This window comes from Protopterus annectens, chromosome 13.part0 (genome assembly GCF_019279795.1).
Source record: "Protopterus annectens isolate FY-2018-M chromosome 13.part0, PAN1.0, whole genome shotgun sequence".
NCBI lineage: Eukaryota > Metazoa > Chordata > Ceratodontiformes > Protopteridae > Protopterus > Protopterus annectens.
In genome coordinates this window covers 1264936515-1264959717 of record NC_056747.1, presented here as the reverse complement: position 1 = coordinate 1264959717, position 23203 = coordinate 1264936515, and the positions used below count along the sequence as shown (strand labels likewise).

At 39.9% G+C, this 23203-nt stretch overlaps 1 protein-coding gene across 4 annotated transcripts in view; it reads left to right on the top strand.

The window, feature by feature from the left end:
* Nucleotides 1-23203, top strand: part of MLLT6 (MLLT6, PHD finger containing) — a 2458880-nt gene that overhangs the window by 524006 nt on the left and 1911671 nt on the right. The gene's annotated exons all lie outside the window — the stretch shown is intronic.

Sequence of the window (23203 nt, the reverse complement as noted above, 5' to 3'; positions counted from 1 at the left end):
TAATTCCAGAATGGGGGATGGTGTCGAAAACCTTGGTGAGGTCAAGATAGGCTGTGTGAACCACCTTACCCTCATCTACAGCTTTGGTGACTGCCTCAAAGAAGTCCATCAGGTTCAGGAGGCATGATCTGCCTTTCACAAACCCAAACTGGGTGGGATCTAGAGTTTGGAGGTTACCAATGTCTTTGTTTCAAATTCAAGAGTGCTGCTTACAATTACATCTTTGGGCCTCTGCCAAGTCTTGCAGTTGCATAATTCAGGTATCTGTGAATTCCATACCGTGCAAGTCCTATAACTGTACAGTACACTGGGATATTCATTTACATTGACCCCCCCCCCCCTCATGGATTACTACATTAGTGTGTGGAGATGCGAATCTCACTACCTAATGTGCTGGCAATTACAGATAGCTAAGAGTTCTCTAAATAATCGTAAAGGTCTTGCAAAGTATGAAAGACAGCTTACACTTGTCTTGTATACTGTACAGCCCAACTGTAAATGCTGCCCGTGCTCTACAACAACTTGCTTTGAGATATTTTCTAACAGTGTTGTATGCACTAGAAACACAGGATTACAAGTAGTATATTTTATATATACAGTTTTCAAATAGATATGACATCTTTTGTCATCAAAATTTAACAGCAGAGCTGTGTAACTGTGTTATCTGACCATTTTATTGACTAGATCTAAGAGAAAGACAGAGGTGTGCGAATACAATGTATACAAGAGTAAATGTCTAATTATGAAATAAGGTATTCCATGTTGATCTGTATTGGGCTCATATTTATTTATTTAATGTGTACCAATGAATTTGAACTGTTGCTGTTTCATATTCCATGCACTCTGTGCAGATAACATTATAACTGGAGGGAAAACTAGTATAGATAATAGCAGGGACTTACTCTTCCTTCTGAAAGGCATACATTTGCTATAACTTGACCAGAAGTATTTACAAAATAACATTTATGACTTTTGGTAATGTGAAAATTGAGAATGCTTCCAGAGCTGGTATTCAAGTATTAGAGAGGGTGATTGAATTGAAAGATCTATATGTGTTGGCTTAGAAGAAATTACATTTGACTCCCACATAAGTTGGATCTGCAAAATAGGTGCAAAATGAGAGAATATGTATAACAGTATGTGAAGTCAAGTAGTTATGCTTTTTTTGTCAGCCTTATAACAACAAATGTAGACTGTGGACTGCATATTATGGTTATCATATTAGAAGAGAAAGATAAACAAAAAAGCTACAGAAGTTCATCAGTAGGAAAATAGGTTGCATTATTGGGTTATCTGACTTGGAAAGGCTGAAGCAGTTTAGCGGTTTTCACTTGTCGCCTCACAGTAAGACACTGTCTGGTTCGATTCTCAGCTAGAGCGTCTTCTGTGTGGAGACATGCGTGAATGGGCGTACCTTCGTTGAAGGTTGTGCATCAGGCCTGGCAAGCTGGTACATAAAAATCAACTGACAATCATTAGCGGACCGGAGTTCCGCTGTGGCGACCCCTAACCGGGAAAAGCCAAAAGACACAAACAAACTTGGCTACAAGTAGGTGAGCAAGATCATAGCCAAGCATAAGTTATGTACACCACGGTGTCCATCTTTTATAAATGGTTTATTTTTTGCCCAGTTAGATGCATTTTGATTTAAATTTGAAAATTATTTCGCAAATTCAGCATAGCTTTATTTTTTGTATTTACCTTATTTGCCACCCTGTGCCTCTTGATCATCAAGTCATTGTCATGGGTGCCCATTTGTTCCTCACTGAGATGAAAGCTCTAGTGTTCATTTGTTACCCTCTGAGGCAAAAGCTACCAGAGCCCATTCACTTCCCTTTTGGGCGAGAGCTAGTCAAACCATAGCCATCACCCAAGCAGCCATGACAGGATCTTCTACACTTCTTTCAGCCCACCCCATAATAGTGACATGACCACCCACATCACCACAGATGCCACCTATACCCCACCATAGAAATGTGTGCACTCCCACACCTGCATCCCACAAAGAAGGCCAGCACCAGCTTGGATGGCCACACCTGAGTTGGTGACCTGCTTTTGGAAATAAACTCCTGTCTTCATTTAAAGTGACGGGTCCTCCAGTCAAAAGACAGAAAATGCACCCCGTGGGTGGGCACACTGACAAAACATTGTGTCTTTCTACTCCATAACTCTTCAAGCATAGAAGCTGCTACTCAAACTTGGGTTGTCTGGGTTGCAACCAGGGCTTCATCCCTCTGTTCCACAGAGCCAGGGTACCATAGCTTTATTTTATTCAGTTATATATTTTGTTAAGAATGCCCGGGTAACTAAATCGGTTTCTTGCTTAAACCTCTTATATTAGGATTTTTTTCTTGTATTCAGTACTACAAATGGATGGTCTCAAGAAGCATTTTGCATGTTGTGGAAGAGAGGTTTACATTCTAGGTGGCATACTTTGGTTGCACGCTGATGTGTAATTTCAGAAATCCTAGTTATGACCCTTTACATGAGGGGAACTTTAGCCTGCACTTTCAAGGGCTAGAACTGACTGTTTCATTTTGAAATGACTAGGTTTGAAGCAATTCAAATTACACACACATGCACAGAATGACTTTTACTTAAGCATTGACTTTAAATCTTGTAAACATGAAAGGAAATCATTAACCCTTGTTTGGTTCTTAAACCCAAGACCCCCAAAATGTCTTGCTGGTATCACTGCTTCTGTGGTAAAAAGAGCCTTTAGACAGTTATGGGTTGACATTTCCTTTGAAAGCCATTTTCCTTTCATCTAGAAAACCTGTAGTATGGTGATCAGGTCAAATAACACAAGCACACAAACATTCACACACACAGATAGGAACTCCAGGAATGGTTCCTTAAAGCTTAGATGTGCTTTGAATGTAAACAGAAGAAAACTAGCACAGTTCTCTGATGGTAATTTCACAGTGGAATCAATATTTGAGAAGGTAAGATCAAGTAACAGCATGGAAGACTTTAAACAAAAGTTGGGTGTTGCAGTGGTACAATGGTTAGTGTGGCCATCTCACAACTCTTGGTACATTGGTATGGCTCCCTGAACCTGTGTGCCCTCATCGTGACTGTGTTTTTTTGTCAAGTGCTCTGGTTTCTTTAGGTGAATTGGCAGTCCTCTAAATTGCCTGTAGATGGCAGTGCAGTAAGTGCATGTAGTATACGAGTGGATTTTTCCATCCTGTGATTAGCAAGCAACCCTTCCAGGATTGGTTCTTTGCCTTGAAAGCATTGCTCACCAGGTTAGGCTGTGTCTTCTCTGTAATGCAAGTAGTTTAACTGGGTATCAGAACATAAATGACTAAGCATTGTGGAGATAAATGCTATGAAATTTGTTGAACAGGCTTTGGCCTCCTTCCTGAAATTATTATTTTGGTTCTTTACCAGTGCAGTTTTGAATTGTAACAGACAGGGTTATAGATATGTATGTAGCATTGCAAGGTTTATGCATTTTTATTTTATTTATTTTACAATTTGATGTATGACTGCAAGTATGTATGGTGTGTGTGTGTGTGTGTGTGTGTGTGTGTGTGTGTGTGTGTGTGTGTGTGTGTGTGTGTATATGTATAGACTGTCTTGAAAAGTAAAGAAATATATATTGTACACTACAAAAAAGTTGAAAACTAGTGGAAAACTAAAAAGTAACATAACACAATGTTTTTGCATGGGAAAAGCCACCTTACAATCACCCCTTTAATATACCAACTCCGAGACTGCACACATACTCACATAACCCACTATGTGTGATCTCACACAGAACAGCCACATTGCTGTAAGTCGCTAAATGCACTTTCTTTTTAGTATGTTGAAGATTCAGTGCAATATGTTTTTCTTGTCTGTGGTATTTTTTTGAAGTGGCATGCTTTTTTGTGTCTGCCTTTCTGTTTCAGACTTGCTTTGACTGATTATGCTGTAAATACAGTATGTTGTTCCTGAACTGCCATAATCCAATAACTGTATCAGTGAAGCTAACAAAAGATTCACTTACATGGGAAGCTCTAATTCCAGACATGTCACAAATAATGCTGCTACACACAGGCAACATCATAGGATCATGGGAAGTTACTAGGCTATTGGCCCTGAGGCCCTTATAAGCCTAGCCAAGAGTTTAGCCCATGTATAAACAAATCAGCACCCGATGCCCTTGTCCAGCAGGGTCACGGGTGGAATCCCAGGAATGTATTTTCTGTTTCCCAACCAGTTATCCAGGTTGCACTTAAAAAGGGGTATACGATCATAGGGGGAAAACTTTTACTACTTAACTAAATGCTCACAGAGGAGCAAGTGCATCCATTAATGTACTTAAGCATCAGTGTAATACATGACAATATTTGACCGTGTGAATGTCAAACAAAAGGAATATATATATATATATATATATATATATATATATATATATATATATACACACATACATACACATATGCACGTGTGTTTGTGTATACATATGTATATTTGTGTGGAAGTACATACCATAAAGTAATTTGTGAGGACAGCGGTAAAGCTTTAAGGAAGAAATTCTTGTAACAGTGTTGATAACATGTGGGCTATTCCCAGTATCACTCATCACTCAGCGTATTTTTCTAACAGTCAGATGACCTGTATTTGAGGAGACTGCTTCTGCCTTGTTGTAGATTCACCATCCTCAGTTAAAATGAGCACCATGTAAATGTAGCATTTCCAGGTGCTGTCTTCAGTTCTAGAAAGAAACTCAGAAGAAAACATATTGTAGCAAGACTACATTGTGTATAAAATAATTACCACTCAAAGCACACCATAATTATACTAATAGTTCCATACCAGAGGTATACCCCTCATTGGTAAGATCTGACCATAAATTAATCTCACTGGACATCCATATCCCGTCCCCACCCCCAGCCAAGGAAACCACGGTAAAGAACTTCTCAAAAGCAAACTTAACACTTCTCAAAACCGAGGTGGAATCCTTCAAAGCCCCCAGGCCAGTGGAAAATATGGCCCAAACCGCAGAAACCTTTATAAATGCTTTCTATGGACACCTACAGGAATGCATGGATCATGCTATCCCAAATAAAACCAAGACTCATTCCTCCAAAGGCAGGAGACCTGTCTGGTGGACCCCAGCCATAAATAAGCTATACAACAGAAGGAGGAAGCTACTACATGATAGAGCAAAATCCCAAAAAGGGAAGGCATCTCTGATCAGTACTAGCAAGAAACTATGATCCCTCATGAAATCATCTAAGGCCAGCTTCGAAAGAAAAATTGCACAAGATGCTAAAGATAATCACAAGGCCTTTTTTAGTTATGTCAGGAACCTGGGTGGCAACTCCCAGATATGCTCTGAGTTAGTTCAAAATGACAAAAAATACACTGAACCCACAGACATTGCCAACATCCTGGCAGACAGGTTAATTGCAAACTTCTCCCCCCCTTCCCCCCCAAAAGAGCAAATGTCTATCCCAACAGAGTGTAGCCTCCCTGACATCACAGATGCACAGGTGAGAGCTGCCCTCTCCAAAGCAAAAAACACAGCATCAATGGGACCGGATGGTGTCCCGGGCTGTGTCTTACACAAACTCCAAGAAGAACTGAACCCTCACATAAAGTCACTGTTCAATCTCAGCCTTACTACAGGATATGTACCCAAGGAATGGCTTACAGCAACAGTGGTCCCACTCCACAAAGGTGGTGCCACAACAGACCCCGGAAACTATCGCCCTATAAGCCTGACTAGCCTGGTCTGCAAAGCTATGGAGCGTATCATCATGAAACTCATAAACAAAGACATTGGGAACCTCCAAACACTGGATCCTACCCAATTCGGCTTTGTTAAGGGCAGATCTTGTCTCTTGAACCTGGTCGACTTCTTTGAAACAATCACCAAGGCCATAGATGAAGGGAAGGTAGTCCACACAGCCTACCTGGACCTCGCAAAAGCCTTTGACACAGTACCCCACTCGGGCATCATAAATAAGCTCACCAGCTTAAATATCAACCCCTATGTCACAAGATGGGTTGCAAACTGGCTCAGAGATAGAACCCACATGGTCAGAATTGCAGGTGCCATGTCAGACTCTAAACCAGTTACAAGTGGCGTCCCACAAGGCTCAGTCCTGGGATCTCTCTTGTTTGGTATATATTTCTCTGAGGTACAGGCTAACATGGGAGGACTATGGCTCACCAAGTTCGCAGATGACTGCAAACTGGTGCCATAATCGACTCGCCGACTGACACAAGCATCCTCCAAAAGGGTCTCACAGAGATGGATAACTGGTGCCAGAGCCATGGCCTAAAGCTAAATGCCAAAAAGTGCATAGTCATCCCGTTTGGGAAAAACAAAGTGCCCACAAATTACCACATAGGTGGTAATCCATTAAGTACGGAAGAAGTAATTAGGGATTTGGGGACCCAAGTAGATAGCAATCTCTTCTTTGACAATCACGTTGCCAAAGTGGTTAGAAAGACCTTCTATATAGCCCACCTTATCATGAAAGGGTTCACATCTAGATCAAGAGAGGTCATTGTGCCCCTCTACTCATCACTCATCAGGCCCATAATTGAATACATGCCCCATTTGGGATGTACCTTACCCGACACCTGCAGCAACTGGAAAGACCCCAAAAGTACCTCACCAAGAGGATCAATGGACTCAAACAGATGCCCTACACCATTAGGCTAAAGAAACTCCATCTCTACTCAGTTGCTTACTGCCTACTCAGAGGTGATCTGTGCCTGACATATAAAGCCATGTCCAACCCAGAATTAATGGACATGCTCCACCTCAGGAAATCCAAATCCCTTAGAGCTACATGCTCCAGGGACTTAAACCTCAGCACAGAAATAAATAGGACATGCTGGAGGGACAGATTCATATCCCAGAGGCTCCCCTCACTCTGGAACAAAATCCCAGTCCACGTTAGGCAGAGTCCCTCAATGACCCTCTTCAAGAGAAATCTTGACGAGTGGATGGGAGAACGTAGGTTTTCCCCTGGGATCTCTTCTGTTTCCCTACTAGACAGAGGCACAGTAAACTAACCTCAAAAGGGCTATCTTCTGTGACCTACTATACAGAGGCACAGTCAAATAATCTAAAAGGGTGGCAAAAGCCAAACACACTCTGGCTAGGCTTATAAATGCCCTAGGGCAGATAGCCTAGTATCAAACTATGAACCTATGAACCTATGAACATAGACAGGCTTGACATTCTCTGATTGCTGGAATCTGAGTGGCAGAAACATGTTTTTAACACATATAAATAAAATATTGCAGTCCCTACTTGGAAGCAGCCATATTCAGGAATAAGAGGAACCCCTCTGAAGAGCAAAGTGGCAGCACACAAAACAGAGTTCCCACAAATCAGTTTTAAAACACTGCCTTATGCACACCTACAGTATAAAACAGTACCATGAAGCATCTTTGAACAAAGCATGTACAGTAGTTTTGCTATACTGATGTTTTAAATATATAAGTAGATATATGTCCATGTATTGTAAAAAAATATTGAAGAACAAATGGTCAAACACAATTACTCTATTGCTAACTGTTCAAAACACAGAAAAAAGCAAAGTTAAATATGTTTTATTTTACAGGAGGCAAGCCACTCTTCAACCCCATACACTCTGCCAATTATATATGCCAACTCCTAGATTGCACTAGAGTGAACATAGGGCAAATTCCCCGATTCCCACTGTACCTTAAACTTGACACATTTACAAAGCTAGTATGTGTGATCAGCTGATTTTCGATTACATATACTGACTTTGTTTTTCTCAGCTGATAAAATGAACTTTCAACCAACTGTCTCTAAACCATTTATATGGGTTCTTCTGCATATATCAGTTTTGCTATAAATCGATCTCTGCATTGTTGACACATTTTGGTTGACAGCAAAGATGTTTGAAAGATGTGCAAGGCTGACAATCCATGGGGTAGGGAAATATGCCATTTCTCTGGGTATTGTGCAGTCTCGGAGTTAGTACTACCCTACTTTTTTTCACAAACCTCATCAACCAAAGCAAACACACAGGCAATTTAACATCTGCCATATTCTTGGACCTGTCAAAGGCCTTTGATATGGTCAACCATCTTAAACTACTTCAATCCCATACTGACCTTGGCCTTAGTAACCATGCATTAGACTGGTTTCAGAACTGTATACAAGGAAGACAACAAGCAATTTGATAAAACAACAACCTATCCTCACTGCTACCCGTCACTATAGGAGTCCCACAAGGGTCCATTCTAGGTCTGCTTCTATTCTCAATTTTTACCAATAATCCTCACAGCATCTGTGTAAAAGGAAAAATCTTCAAAGACCAATGCACGTTAGGTTCAAGCAAGGCACCCTTTATTACTTGCAGCAAGGAGACAAAGCATGTAGGTACAAGATTTATCTGACTCTTCAATGATCAGTATGTTATTCTTATACAGTTCTCCTCATGTCACACAGAAAATGTTACTATTCTATTGCTGATGTAGTTGGACACAGCTTTCTTGTATGTTTCACAGAAAATGTTACCAGACTTATTGCTGACATGGTTGGATTATTTGCTGTCTTGCAAAAACATTTTGAGAAAAACAACCTGGCCTTGGGCTTATTTTAGCCCACCTTAACTTTTCAAGTTCTTCAACTGTACAGTTCTAATACATGTGTTACATTTTGTCTAGATTCAAGGTACATTTCTAGCTTTAGTACAAGTAATGCTGACTATGGTTTATACTTTCAAGCATCTATTGTTTTCTTTATCAAAGCTTCTAGCAGCTGCATATTTTTCATGGTATAAGCAGAAATGAAATATCTCTTTGTTAAGTTTCATGACATTAGCTGAAATTAAATGCCTCTTGTTATTTTCATGACATTAGCAGAAATTAAATGCCTCTTGTTATTTTCATGACATTAGCATTAATGTCTTGTTAAGTTTCTAATAGCTGTGCAGATTCATGCAGTGTGAACAGAATAAATGTATTAACCCTTTTAAACCTCGATGCACTAAGCATGCATATTACTGTTATATATTTTTCTAAGATTTCCCCCCTTTTAATACTTTTATTCTACTTTCAAGATAAGCATGAACCGTTTTTTTCTTCCCCTAACCTCTTCCTGCTCAGAATTTGCAGTTAAGAGAGTCATTTAGTTTAAGCTCATGAAATCATTTTCAGTATTTTAGCAATTCTTCAAGTTCAGCATCTTGGTATAAGGTTTATGAAACTGAAATGTCTATAAAATTTGCAATCAGTCTTTTTATGCAGGGGATGCAGCAGCACACACATATACCACCAGTAGGATTATTCCTACACAGATGGCAATCAGAATGTTCATCAAGATGCTGCCCCAACCCTCAAACAATTTCTGGAAAAAGTCCATCAATGGATTTGGTCCAGGTTTGGACATGGCTGACACCTGCTGAATCACCTCAAGATGGTTGTCCATCTTGTGTTTGTGGTCAGGAATATATGAACAGCACTCCTCCTGGATTAAAGTGCATGTACCTCCTCTCGCCGCTAGGGTGAAGTCAAGAGCCATGCGATTTTGAAGCACCACTGTTCTCATGGCAGTCAGTTCATCAGTCACTAATTCTAGGGCAGAAAAGGTTGCATTGCTCATTATTTTGAGAAGCTTAGACAATTTTCTCAGTTCCCAGATTGATTTTGTTGCTCCATATGCTGGCAGTACACCTGCCCATGATATAACAGTATCACTCAAGTCCATGTGGGACAGTCCATTGCCCACAGCATGATGTTTTTTCCAGCGCGCATTGATTTGCTCCACTGGATTGACAGGCTTCTTGATTTCTCAAACATTCCAAATTTTCCCTTGAGGTAAAACTGCTGTGTGTCGTATGGCCGGAACCAGGTACCCCAAAAAACAACTGCCGGACCAATTCTCAGGTAGCCATTTATATGCTTTTCTACCACATATAAAGTAACAATCTTCTACTTTAGTAGTAACTTTACTATACCCTGACTCTGCATGAAACATTTTTTTGTCGATTATGGACAGTTGCTTATAGAGGTCAGCATTATGTTTTACTTCACCAATTGTCCTATGCATCAGTTCAACAAATGAATCATATGTCGTGTTGCAATAGGATCCGATGTTATCAGGTTTAGTGTAGCATCTATAGGGAACAGTCACATTGCAATTGCTCCAACCCACCTTGACTGTATCATTCTTATAAAAACGCACAGTTCCCTTCTGTCGAACAGACAAGTGCAATGCTACTTTATCTTGTGATGTGACATCTGATGTATCATGAATTAGGTTTTCCCAGGTCTTGTTGGCTCCTAGGGGAACTGAAGTTAACAGTAACCCCCCCCCCCCCCCCCATATGCTGTTGGTAAAGCTGTGCAAATCCAACAATTTGAAACATTGAAGGTTTCAGCATACACATATTTGATTGCCTGGTAAGTGTTAAAGTTTGGGTGCCACTCTGCAAGCTAGTTCAGTTCAATTTGTGTGGCTTTGAAAAGGAATGGCCACAACAAAAAGATTATTGTCACTAGTACAGTCAACAGGATGGTTATGCAATATTTTTGTGGAAATGGTTGTTCTGCATTTCTGCTTTCTCCGACTCTTCCAAGTAGGTGTATTTGGATCTTACTGGATTCTGTCATTTTTACTTTGGACACATGCTCTTACTCTCTGCCCTAATAGGACCTTCACCACTGATGGTTTCTTCAATGGGGTTGAGAGGGATCAGTCCTATTGATCTGACCCCCCTTTGTAGCCAGACTTTGTGCTGAGGGCCCCGATGGAGAGAAGATTTTTGTCCAACTCAAAGTTCTTAACCAGCTTGCAGTACTTCAGGTGTATCCACAAAGCTCGTTTTGCTATCTTGACTGCAGTGGGTGTTGAAAGAAGCACCTGGTAGGGACCTTTCCACCTTGGCGAAGCCCAATTTTTTCGTTTGATAATTTTGATCCACACCCAGTCTCCTGGTGTCACTGCCACTTCTGATGTTTCGGTTTGTTTTCTATCTGAAACAGAATTTGACTGCAACAGATGTTTAGAACTCAACAACTTTTACATATATTCAGCTAGTGTAAAATCAGCTTCCTGGTCTGATGACATGAGAAGTTTCCACTGGGGTGTATAATAAGCCCTTCTAAATAGTTTTTCAAAAGGAGTCAATCCTTTTGCTGTAGGGACAGTTCTCATGCTCAACAGTGCCAGGGGTAAACAATACAACTAAGTTTTTCCTGTCTCAGCTATTAATTTTCTCAACTTGTTTTTTAGTATACTATTATGCCTTTCAACTAGCCCTGCAGATTGTGGATGGTATGCACACTGATTTTTTAAAGAAATACCAAAATGCTTACTCAACTGCTGTATGGTTTGATTTGCAAAGTGTGTACCGTTGTCACTGTAGATTCTTTCCAGAATACCAAACCTAGGAATGATTTCCTTGACAAGTACTTTTGCCACCGTAGCTGCATCTGGATTTTTGGTTTGAAAGGCTTCCACCCATCTGGAAAACATATCTACAATGACAGGACAATACTTCGTATGTTCACTTTTGTTCAATTCTATGAAATCCATACAAATAGTGTGAAACGGATATGGTGGTGTGGGGAAACTCCCTTGTTTGGGCTTTATCACCCCCTGTGCATGATGTTTGTTACACCCCTGTGCATGATGTTTGTTACAAATCTGACACATCAAACAAATTTTTTTAGAGTAGTTTGTAAATCCGTACGTTGTGAACACCTGGTTCACCAGCTGTACCATCCCCCCTGTTGAGACATGGCACTGCCCATGGCTCAACAATGCTGCATAGCGAAACAAATTAGAGGGGAGTATCGGTTTTCCCTCTCTAGAGATGTACAGCCCCTTTTCAAGGATTGCTCCTCGTTTTATCCATCGCTGTTTTTCAGCTTGCATAGTGAGTGTCTGCATTGTTTTTAACATATCTAGATCTAAAGTTTCAGAGGGTTGTAATTCCTCATTTAAAAGAAATACTTCTGTGGCTGCTTGTTTTGCAGCTGTATCAGCTCTTGCATTACCTTTTGAAATTCTATCTTGTTGCTTTGTGTGAGCTGTGCATTTACAAATGGCTACTTTCTGAGGTAACTGAATAGATTCTAAAAGATCTAAAATAAACTGCGCATGATTTATAGGTTTGCCAGTAGATGTTATCATTCCCCGGTTTTTCCACTGTTGCACAAAAACATATACAGTAGAAAAAGCGTACTGGCTATCAGTAAAAATGTTTACACATTTACCCTTTGCTAAGGTACATGCCTGTGTCAGGGCAATCAATTTAGCTGCCTGTGCAGATACATTGTGTGGTAAAGGCTTTGCTTTTATAATCCCAGTATCAGAGACTACTGCACATCCTACTAGGTTCTGTCCTGCAGGACCCCTTTTGCACGAGCCATCCATGTAGTATGTCACCTCGGCATCATCCAAGGGGACATCCGTGAGATCTTTTCTAGGTAGTGTCTTTTGCTCAATTACCTGCAGACAGCAGTGCGGTGTGCCATCTGCAGGGGTTGGGAGCAGAGTAGAAGGATTTAAAGTCATGCATCGTTTAATCGTCATATGAGGTTGGCTCAATAATATAGTCATACAGGAAAGATGCCTAGCAGGAGAAAGATATGCCACCTTTTCTTGTAGTAAAATAATCATGACTGCATGAGGTACTCTCAAAGTGAGAGGGTGGAACAAGACTACTGAGGCTAAAGCCTGTACTGCCATTGCAGCTGCAACTACTGCTTGTACACAGTGGGGTAAGGACTGTGCCACTGGGTCTAGTTGTGATGAGTAGTAAGCAATGGGGCATTGCTTATCCCCATGCTGTTGCGTTAACACTGATGTCATGTAACCCTGCTTGCAATCTACAGTTTGGAAAAAACGTTTGTGGTAGTTTGGCAATCCCAGAACTAATGAGGACGCTATTAAATGCTTTAGTTTACAGAAGGCACATTCTGCCTCTGGTGTCCACTGTAACAAATCCTGCGCTGCCATAGGCTTCTTATATATAAGGTCAGTCAGAGGTGCAGATTCCAAGGCATAGTTTTGAATCCAGCTCCGGCAAAAATTAGTTGTACCCAGGAAGGACATCATTTTCTTCTTGGTAGTGGGTTTTGGTGCTTGCAAAATTGCTATTTTTCTGTCCTCATCTAACGTTCTACCTTCCTTGTATATTACTTATCCTAGGTATTTGACTTGTTTTTTCCAAAGCTGCAGTTTATTTTTATTTACCTTATGTCCCTCAGTGGCTAAAAATTGTATAAGTGCTATGGTATCTTCTCTACAATCTTGCTGGGTGGGGGCCACCAGCAAGATGTCATCAACACATAACCGGCCTTAGGCATAGGCCAACTAGGCGGCTGCCTAGGGTGCCACTCTAGCAGGGGCACCTTTTCAGTGTTTATTTGGTGTACGTAGACTAGGATGGGGGCAGCGGATGTTGTGGTGGGGGGCGCCGTGGAGCCCCTTTGCCTAGGGCACCAGTTGACCTAAGGCCGCTCCTGCTCAACATAAAGTAAAATCTGACTGCCTCTTGGTGGGGTGAATCCCGCCAAGTTGCTTGCCATTTCTTGTGAGAATATTGTTGGACTTTCACAATATCCCTGTGGTAGTCACGTATACGTATACCTTTTCCCCTGAAATGTAAATGCAAACCAATACTGGCTGTCAGGGTGTATCGGTATCGAAAAGAACGCGTTGCTGATGTCTACCACAGAAAAATATTTACGTTGAGGTTTTAAATCATTTAACAGGGTGTGTGGGTCTGGCACTGTGGGTGCCCTTGGTTTACTGCATCATTTACGGCTTGTAAATCCTGGACCATACATCATTCTCCATTGGCCTTTTTAACTGGAAATAAGGGTGTGTTACATGGTGAATCGGGAGATTCTACTAGTATCCCTCCTTTAAGTAAGGCTGCTATAATAGGCTTTATCCCTGCCTCTGCATCTTTTCTTAAGGGATACTGTCTTTTTTTGTGGTCTGAATGCTGACTTTGGTGTGATAGTAACTGGTCCCGCTGTACGAATGAGTCCTACATCTGATTTCCCTGTTGACCAGAGGGTCTCTGGTATATTCTGTAAGGCATTCTCTTCCTCCTTTAATAGGACTGTCAATCAGCTGTTCTCGCTAGACTGCAAGTGCACAGCTGGGTTGGTCTGAGTTATCCAATTTAACTTTTGTAGTTGTATTCCTTGTTTTGACAGTTCTAGTTCTGTCTGTTTCTCCCATCTTGTAACTTTTTCTCCTAGGTCTGCCCACTCTATATTTCTGTTTTTGGTTAAGCTAACATGTGGTAATTGATTAGATTTATAAAGTGCAAAGAACTCCTGGGGCAATGAACAGCTGGCTACACTGTTCCCTTCTGTGTCGCAGTACAGATTACGTAATATCAATCTGTTTGCATGATTCTTAAATAACTCTTGCTCATATTCCTTATCAGGTCCTGGTGTGTTGCAATAATACAGGGTACAGTGCAACAGATGTTGCTTATCAATGTCAAGGGAGGGGAACTTGCTGATAGCTAGGTTCATTAACTCTTTGGTCACAGTCCCTGGACCAGTCGTAACCAGGTCCTGGCTGTACCAATAAAACATTTCACCCTCCGATTGCACTATAAAGGTGTTAATCTGTCGCTGTGCTTCCATACCCTGCATGGTTGGGACTACTGCTATACCAAATAGCTGCATGAGGTCTCTTCCCAAGAGGTTTACTGGGCATTTTGCAGAAACTACAATTTTGCTTCTTTGTGTCAATCCTGAAACTGGATCAGTTATTGCAATGTTACGGGAGAGAGGCTCCCGATACATCTTTCCATTAGCTGCTTTGACCAGTATGTAATCAGGTGACTCTGTGTTTTTTGGCAGTTTGGAGGGGTGTATCAGGGTTCGTGATGCCCCTGAGTCACACAAAAATTTGACCTCCCTCCCTTCTACCAAGAGTGTAACTTCTGGTTTTGTGTCTGCTAAATAGAGCTCCAAGTTCAATAAAGCTAGGTCTAATATTTCATTTTCTTCATTGTCACTAACTTCCTGCACTTCCTCTACTCCCTCTATCACATTCTCATTTGTCCTTTCTTTGCTAGCCCCTTCTAGTGATTCTTGACTACCATATAGTCAGTTCTCACCCTCCTTGTCTTCCGTTGTTGCCTTCTTGTTTTTCTTGCAATCCCTTGCCAAATGTCCCTTTTTACCACATTTAAAACATTCTCCCCTTTTTTCCGCCCTTCAAAGTCCTCTGATCGCTGATCAGATTGTTTGTTTCCCTGCGCATTTTTCTTGCCCTTTTTCCCAGACTGTACTACATAAACTTCTGCTCCATCTTCTAAAGAAAATACTTGAGCTTTCTTTTTCTTTTTACTATTAAAATGCCTTTCGGCATGCCTAGCATATTCAAGTAATGATTCTAACCTGCTTGTACGATGGTCTACCATGTGTTTTGTAATAAAACTACTTATAGGCATGCTACTACCTTTTAAAAATGCATTTTTTAACTGCTGTTCTGATGGGGAATCTTGTGTTTGATCTTCAGGAACCTGCATTCCACAGTGGTTATTAAAACATTCTAACAATCTGGCATAATACCGATCAATTGTTTCACCTTCTTGTTGGATGCATTGATTAATGCAAGTCCAGTCTGCCCTAGGTTTCCATTTTTCAGAGATGCGGTCTATAAGACCTTTTACTCTGGTGTCTAATTCTGCGCTGCTATGTGGGAGGGGTCTTTGTGCAGCATCACGGGGATTCCAGTTCCCACTAATCATGTACCAATCTGGCCCTACAATTTGTCTAACTACTTTTTCTATTTCTTCTCTGTTTAGGTTATAACTCAACCTCATTCCTTGTAAATCTTCTGAGAATTTTCTGAAATTAACCTTTGGATGGGGAATTCCCTCAGTGGCTTTCAGGATATCTTCCGGAGTCCAAGGTATATACACTAAGATAGTTTGGTCCTGATTGTCTTGACCTGCCTGAGGATTGGGTACTTCTATAAGTGGGCATATTTCTTCTTCTCCACCTATAGATCGTGAATTCTTAACTATTTTCCATAACTCGATACCTTCTTCTGAATTACCTGCCTTTGTTCGGGACCTGGTCCCGATGAGATCTCTAATTTTAGTCAGTTTTAATTTCACAATATCTCTATCTTCAGTGACCGCAGGATATAGTGGGGGTGGACTAATCTGTTCACTTGCTTCATATTCTGGTAAGGGAGGCAGAGGTACTGATGCTATTACTAAGTTATTATCCTCCCTATCTAAAAACATTGCTTTTGAATCTTTGTTTTTTTGTTCCCTACGGTTTACTTCCCCCAGCCACTTGTGTGCCTGAGGAATTCCTAATCGACGTTGCTTTTTTACCCGACCCTTTGAATCGTTTTTGAGCTGCTTGATAAGTTTGATAAGCGAGGATTTTTCTAATTTTCCGTCGAATTTGTATTTATTAACCCATTTTGAAGAATATCTAATATTGTCGGCACGCTGCGACTGCATATATTTTGCGTCTTCCATTAACGGCGGGTTTTGGGGTCTTTTTGTACAATTATTACCCATTTTGTTTTACCCTTTGATCGTTACGTAACTTCTCTTAATTTTTAACGTGGTACCACGGATTTTGTTATAGTCTCTTCAGAATGACTGCCTACTTATTCTGTTTCTCCTGATCTATGACAAGACAATAATCTTTTTTGTCCCTGATTTACAAAAATACAATCTGACAAAAACAATAAACATCTAGTCCCTTATCTAAAACAGAAAACAGAAAAAAGTAGATTCACCTTACCTGAGCCTACGTGATTGATCACCGATTCGCGGAGACCCATCCTTCAGTCACAAATCAGAAAGTGGCTGGCCTCTTTTGAACGACAATTCAGTCGGAGGACTTTCCATATAAGAAGAACCGATTTGGTTTCTTCCCCGTACGGTTTCAACCACCTGGCCGACTGATCCGAGGTGAAGAGAGGGCTCCCGCTCGAAGGACCAATCTGTAAAAGGAAAAAACTTCAAAGACCAATGCACATTAGGTTCAAGCAAGGCACCCTTTATTACTTGCAGCAAGGAGACAAAGCATGTAGGTACAAGATTTGTCTGACTCTTCAATGATCAGTATGTTATTCTTATACAGTTCTATTCATGTCACACAGAAAATGTTACTATTCTATTGCTGACGTAGTTGGACACAGCTTTCTGTATGTTTCTCAGAAAATGTTACCAGACTTATTGCTGACATGGTTGGATTATTTGCTGTCTTGCAAAAACATTTTGAGAAAATCAACCTGGCCTTGGGCTTATTTTAGCCCACCTTAACTTTTCAATTCTTCAGTTGTACAGTTCTAATACATGTGTTACATTTTGTCTAGATTCAAGGTACATTTCTAGCTTTAGTACAAGTAATGCTGATTATGGTTTATACTTTCAAGCATCTATTGTTTTCTTTATCAAAGCTTCTAGCAGCTGCATATTTTCTCATGGTATAAGCAGAAATGAAATATCTCTGTTAAGTTTCATGACATTAGCAGAAATTAAATGTCTCTTGTTATTTTCATGACATTAGCAGAAATGAAATGTCTCTTGTTAAGTTTCTAATAGCTGTGCAGATTCATGCAGTGTGAACAGAATAAATGTATTAACCCTTTTAAACCTCGATGCACTAAGCATGCATATTACTATTATATATTTTTCTAACAATCTGTCAAGATGCAGCTGTTATTCAATACACTGACGATTCAACACTAGTCTGTTCAGCCAATGATTCTCAGAAACGCCTCTCTATCACCCAAAAAGTCTTCCAAACTCCAAAAACCTGGTTTCCTAACAAAAACCAAATACTAAATGAAAAAAAGACTGATCTGTTACTATTTAAACCAAACAAATCTACCACAACACCCAACCCATTTAATATTGTGTCTAGGGATGGGACTATCATCTCCCAAGACACTCATACTAAACTGCTATGTGTGATCATTGATAACCTCAAGTTTGATCAGCATATAAATCAAACCATTAAAAACATCCACAAAAAAACTGGACAGTCTATATAAAAATAAACCCATTTCTAAACCAACCTGCCAGGATAACTGTTGCTCAAACTCACCTCCTTTCCACACTGTTCTGTGCCTCACTTATTTTCACCAACCTACCCAAAACTGAAATTGCCAAGGTCAACACCTGTCACAATCAAATTGCCAAATTTGCTACAGATGCCCCCTACCGTGCCTACCACTATCATTCCCTAAAATAACTTGAATGGCTTGAATTCCCTAATCTCTTAACCTTCCATCAGCTTTCCTTTGCCCACAAACTCCTACTACTCCCAAATAAACTCAGGCACTGGCCAGTCTACTAGACCTACAAACTAATCCTAGACAACTTCGGTGTAGTGATAAAAATCTAATCAAGGTCACCAAAAGCAATAACACAGCAGGGGACTTTCTCTTCCCTAATTACATAGGTAAAATTTGGAACTCCCTACCTTCTGCTATTACCTCAGCAGACTCAAAGGTTACATTTAAAAGACTCCTCAAAGAACATCTAAAACACACACGGATATATATGCTCATGCTCCCCAACAAGCTGACCTCCCCAACCATACCCACCCTCTTCCCCATTCCCTTGCCCCCTGTCTCAGCTACACCATTAAGAGGAACTGCAGCTTTTTTAACTTCTAGCTTCCTCTCAGTGTCACCTCTGCATCTGGCCCCTTAGCTAGTACTGATACAGATAGTGGCACTAAAACACTGGTAGCACACTCTTTTACAAACCTTTTATAATTTTCTTTTTTTCTACATCTTTACACCTGCTTTTTCCTTGCTTTCATACCTAATCTTTATATCCTACCACTTAACTTTGTTGTTTCACCTGCTACTGTACACCTGACTATGTCTAACTTGTACACATTCCAAATGTATAAAGTGAAAATAATGCAACTTCTAAACGCAAAGTTAACCCATGTATCTTATTCTGCATTTCTTCTTACTTATGTATTGTCTCACCCAATTCTAAAATTGTAAAAGATGTGCACATTCTATGAAACTATGTTAATTTTAAGCTTTGTAATTATGTTAATTCTAAGCTTTGTAACTATGTTAATTTTAAGCTTTGTAACTATGTTAATTTTAAGTTTTGTAACTATGTTAATTTTAAGCTTTGCATTGCATACTTCTGTATACTCCTAATATTTTCTTGTAATCTGATCTGTGGAGCTTTTCTCCCTGGGCCTCTGCTGAAAATGGGCATGCATCCAGTCAGACTTTATCGGTCAACAAATGTAAAATAAAATAAATAAATAGTATGTATAGTTATTGGAGTTTGGGGGATGCAGGGGAGTTTGTCCCCCACGAAAAACATGTTCTTATTAGCACAGGCCAAGATTAATCCTCAGAGCTTGCGCAGTGCTTTGTCAATGTTAATGTTATCGATGTGTATTTTGTCAGCAATTACAGTGTTTGACTAGGGGCTCTCTATCTAAATATGTATATATACACACATATGTGTGTTTGTGTGTGTGTGTGTGTGTGTGTGTGTGTGTGTGTGTGTGTGTGTGTGTGTGTGTGTGTGTATGTGTGTGTGTATATATATATATATATATATATATAGACTGCGGTGGTGGTGCTGCGGTAGCGTTGTCACCTCATAGCAAGACGTTGTCCCGTTTGATTCTCAGCTAGAGCGTCTTCTGTGTGGAGGCATACGTGAATGGGGTGTGCATTCGTTGAAGGTTGTGCGTCAGGGCTGGTAACCCAGTACGTAAAAATCCACTACCAATCATTAGCGGACCGCAGTTCCACTCTGGCGACCCCTAACCAGGAAAAAGCCGAAATACACAAACAATATATATATATATATATATATATATATATATATATATATTTATGTGTGTGTGTGTGTGTGTGTATGGGTATACTATATATAGATAAATAGAAATTCACACACACACACACACACACACACACACACACACACACACACACACACACACGCATATGTGTGTTTGTTTGTATATCTGTAAAGACACACACAGGAAGTGAAACTTATTAGAGACTATTCTTTTAATTTAAATTCAGGTTATTTACACTGAAAAAATCCAAAGCAGAATGAATTATCTTGAAATTAAAAATTAGCACACTGTTACCTTCTTACCTTTTTGGTTACTTACTTTTGGCTTTATTTTAAAAGCTATTACCAGCTTATTATAGAACATTCACTGTATGGTTGTGTCCATGCATGTACATCTTCCTAGTTTGTTATTGTTTGTCTTTTCAGCTTTTCCCAGTTAGGGGTCGCCACAGCAGAACTCCAATCTGCTAATGATTGGCAGTTGATTTTTATGGTGCTGAGTTGCCAGCCCAACACCCATTCACACATGTCTTTCAGAGGCCACTCAACTGCGGGGAGGACATGCAGACTCCACACAGAAGGCACACCAGCCGAGAATCGAACAGGAGAACATCTTGCTGTGAGGCAACAATGTTACTGCCGTACCACCACAGCTTTTGTATATTTCCTAGTTTACTTTTTAATATTTAGATGTTAGTAACTGCAGCAAGGCTATAGTAGGAGCTCTTTGCTATAGTTCAGCAGTTCCAGTATTTTTTTTTTGTCTAAAACTTGGAAGGTTTTTCTTTTCTTGTTTTTGTTGGGGATGGTACCAATGTAGGAACTGCCGAAGACATTAGCTGTCCTAACTACAGTTCTTGATTGTTCTTTTGACTTCGGCGTTCCTCGATAACTCCTAGCACTTGCATTTTTCCCTTTTTCATTTACTACTTTTTTTGCAATTCTTGTATCCTGTAGGATGTTAGTTTTACCTTGTCCTCTGGCACAGTTTCAGTATGATGCTGTCACAACTCTGTTCTACTAGGTAGATCAGAAGTATACTATATATCAGTAAAAAGTTTTACTTCTTCTTTCCGGACATTTAACAAAATTTTGCCTATTAGAACAGCAGGGCTAGAATTTTCTGACAACATGCTACTGGTATTTGTTCCAGCTCCCAAGCTGACTAAAGGAGTTTTAGCTCCCCCTTTATAGTTTTAACATGTTTATGCAATATATCTATTCTGGTTTCTTGCTGTTCTGTTAAGAGCGTATTTTCAGCAGGAGAATTCTGGAATTTCTATTATAGATCCCTTTGCTACATCCATGGTGTTGTTTGTATACATTCTTTAGCACTTTTATTGCTAAATCAATTGGTCATCTCGGTCAGCACATTTTATTGACATAGATTTTAACCTGTCTAGTCTCCTTTGTTATGTCAGCAAGCCTCAGGGATGTTTGTCATATAGTACTTCAACTGGGGGCATCATACTGAAGCTTGGAATATGTCTCATGTGACAAACAGAAGATAGGGGAGTAACATTCCATTTCTTACCGTTTTGTTCTGTTTCCTTCTTTAGCATTAACTTTAGAGCTTTATTAAAGCACTCCACTAATCCATCAGTTTGAGTCTGGTCCACTGAAGTAGTTAACTGTTTTACTTTAAAACACTGGCAAAGATAGTGTGTTACTTGACATAGATGAGTTTCTGTTAATACTCATTTGTGAATCCCTGCCTTGGAGAAACTTAATGCTAATTATATGGTGATTTTTGATTTTTGTCTGTAGGTTTTGCCAGTAGGTTGCTATATGTGCATAGGAGACTTATGTAATGAAAGAGCACGCTATTCTTTGTTTCTTTGTTTCGTTTTGTTGCAATTTAAACTGAGTGTTTTGTTACCAGATTCCATGATGGAAGATCTAGATTGAAAGCGCTTATTCAAATAAAGTCTGGATTTTATACATTATTTCATGGTGGTCGTGTCCAGTTTTATCCTATATGGCTATTGCCTTAGCATTAACTTTTCACAGGGAAACTTCTCAGGAAACTTGGTGTCATAGTCAGCAACTACTCAAATATGTAAATAGTCATTATTAGACTATGTTAATGAACCTGCAAGATCCATGGTTATGCAGTTGAGTGGGATTTCACGAGTAGACATAGGTATCAGTGGGTGTTTGAAACCAGGATGTGGTGATGTCTTCTGACATTCTGGGTAAGCAGCACAGAAGTTTTCTATGTCTTTCATTACACCAGGGCAGGAAAATCTAGTTAAGTTCTAGATTTAGTTTTGTCCATCCCTGAGTGTCTTCCCAGAATATGTTTCTATGTACTAGTTTCATCACGTGTCATAAAAGCTTCTGAAAGCAACAGTCGGTGCAGTATTTATTATGTCTTTGTTCAGCCTTTACAGCAAGTCATTCTTCAACTCAAAGATATGTGTATCGGATGGGATCAGCCTGCTCATTTCTTTCTCCTTCTACTCTGGCTGTGTTTGTTTTTTTTTTTTTTTGGAGCTGCTTAATGTATCATCTTCCACTATGCTTTCTTAACATTTTCAATGTTTATGTACAGATCTCCTAAGTCAGGAACATTTTCATTAGTACGCTGTTAGGAAGTAGAGGGCATATCCTGTACACCTATAAATACAGGTACATGTGTTTCTTTTTCTCCTTTTTCTACCTCTAGAAAAGGGAATTTATGTCAGACTTGTTTTCTGCCTTTGTTTTTGACCTTTCCTTTATTACCTCTACCTCACTAACTTCTATCTATCTAAATACCTGCTGCTGAGATGTCTCTCTGTCTTGGCCTTCCAGAGAAAACCTTCAAACTTTATTATGTTCTTTTTCCTCTTTTAGTTTATCATTATGAGTCTCTCCCTTTCGGCCTCCTCAAAGACAATCCATGCTTTATGGGGGTCTTCCATTTCTGTGTCTGCACTGAATTAATAACTAGAGCTTTCTGGTAAGGCTGAGTAAGATTCTGTTGATAATACACAACGACAGCCTGTTGTTGCCCCCACCACCATTTTATAGGGGTATAGCCTGGACTGTGTCAAGCTGCTGCCCTTTTTATTAGAAATATATACTTGCTACAGGGAATCTATCCTTCACTCATTATTTCCACGATACCTTCATCTGAGGCACGTCTTGACCACTTATGATATCATGTATTTTCATGTCTGCTTTAACACGTTAATTAGTTTCTTCCTCTTATCATTTGTCTTGCGTCTTTCAGATATACGATTCCTTAACAAGGGTGACATGCTCACAGAATCTAGTAACCATTTCATTTCTTTTCATGCAACCCGCTAATAACTTACATTTCATTTTATTTTATTATTATTTTTTTTATTTTATTTTATCTTCTGCTGGTTGGATTAGTCCCACCATGCTAGAGACACTATTCAGGGCAGACCCGTGGTAGC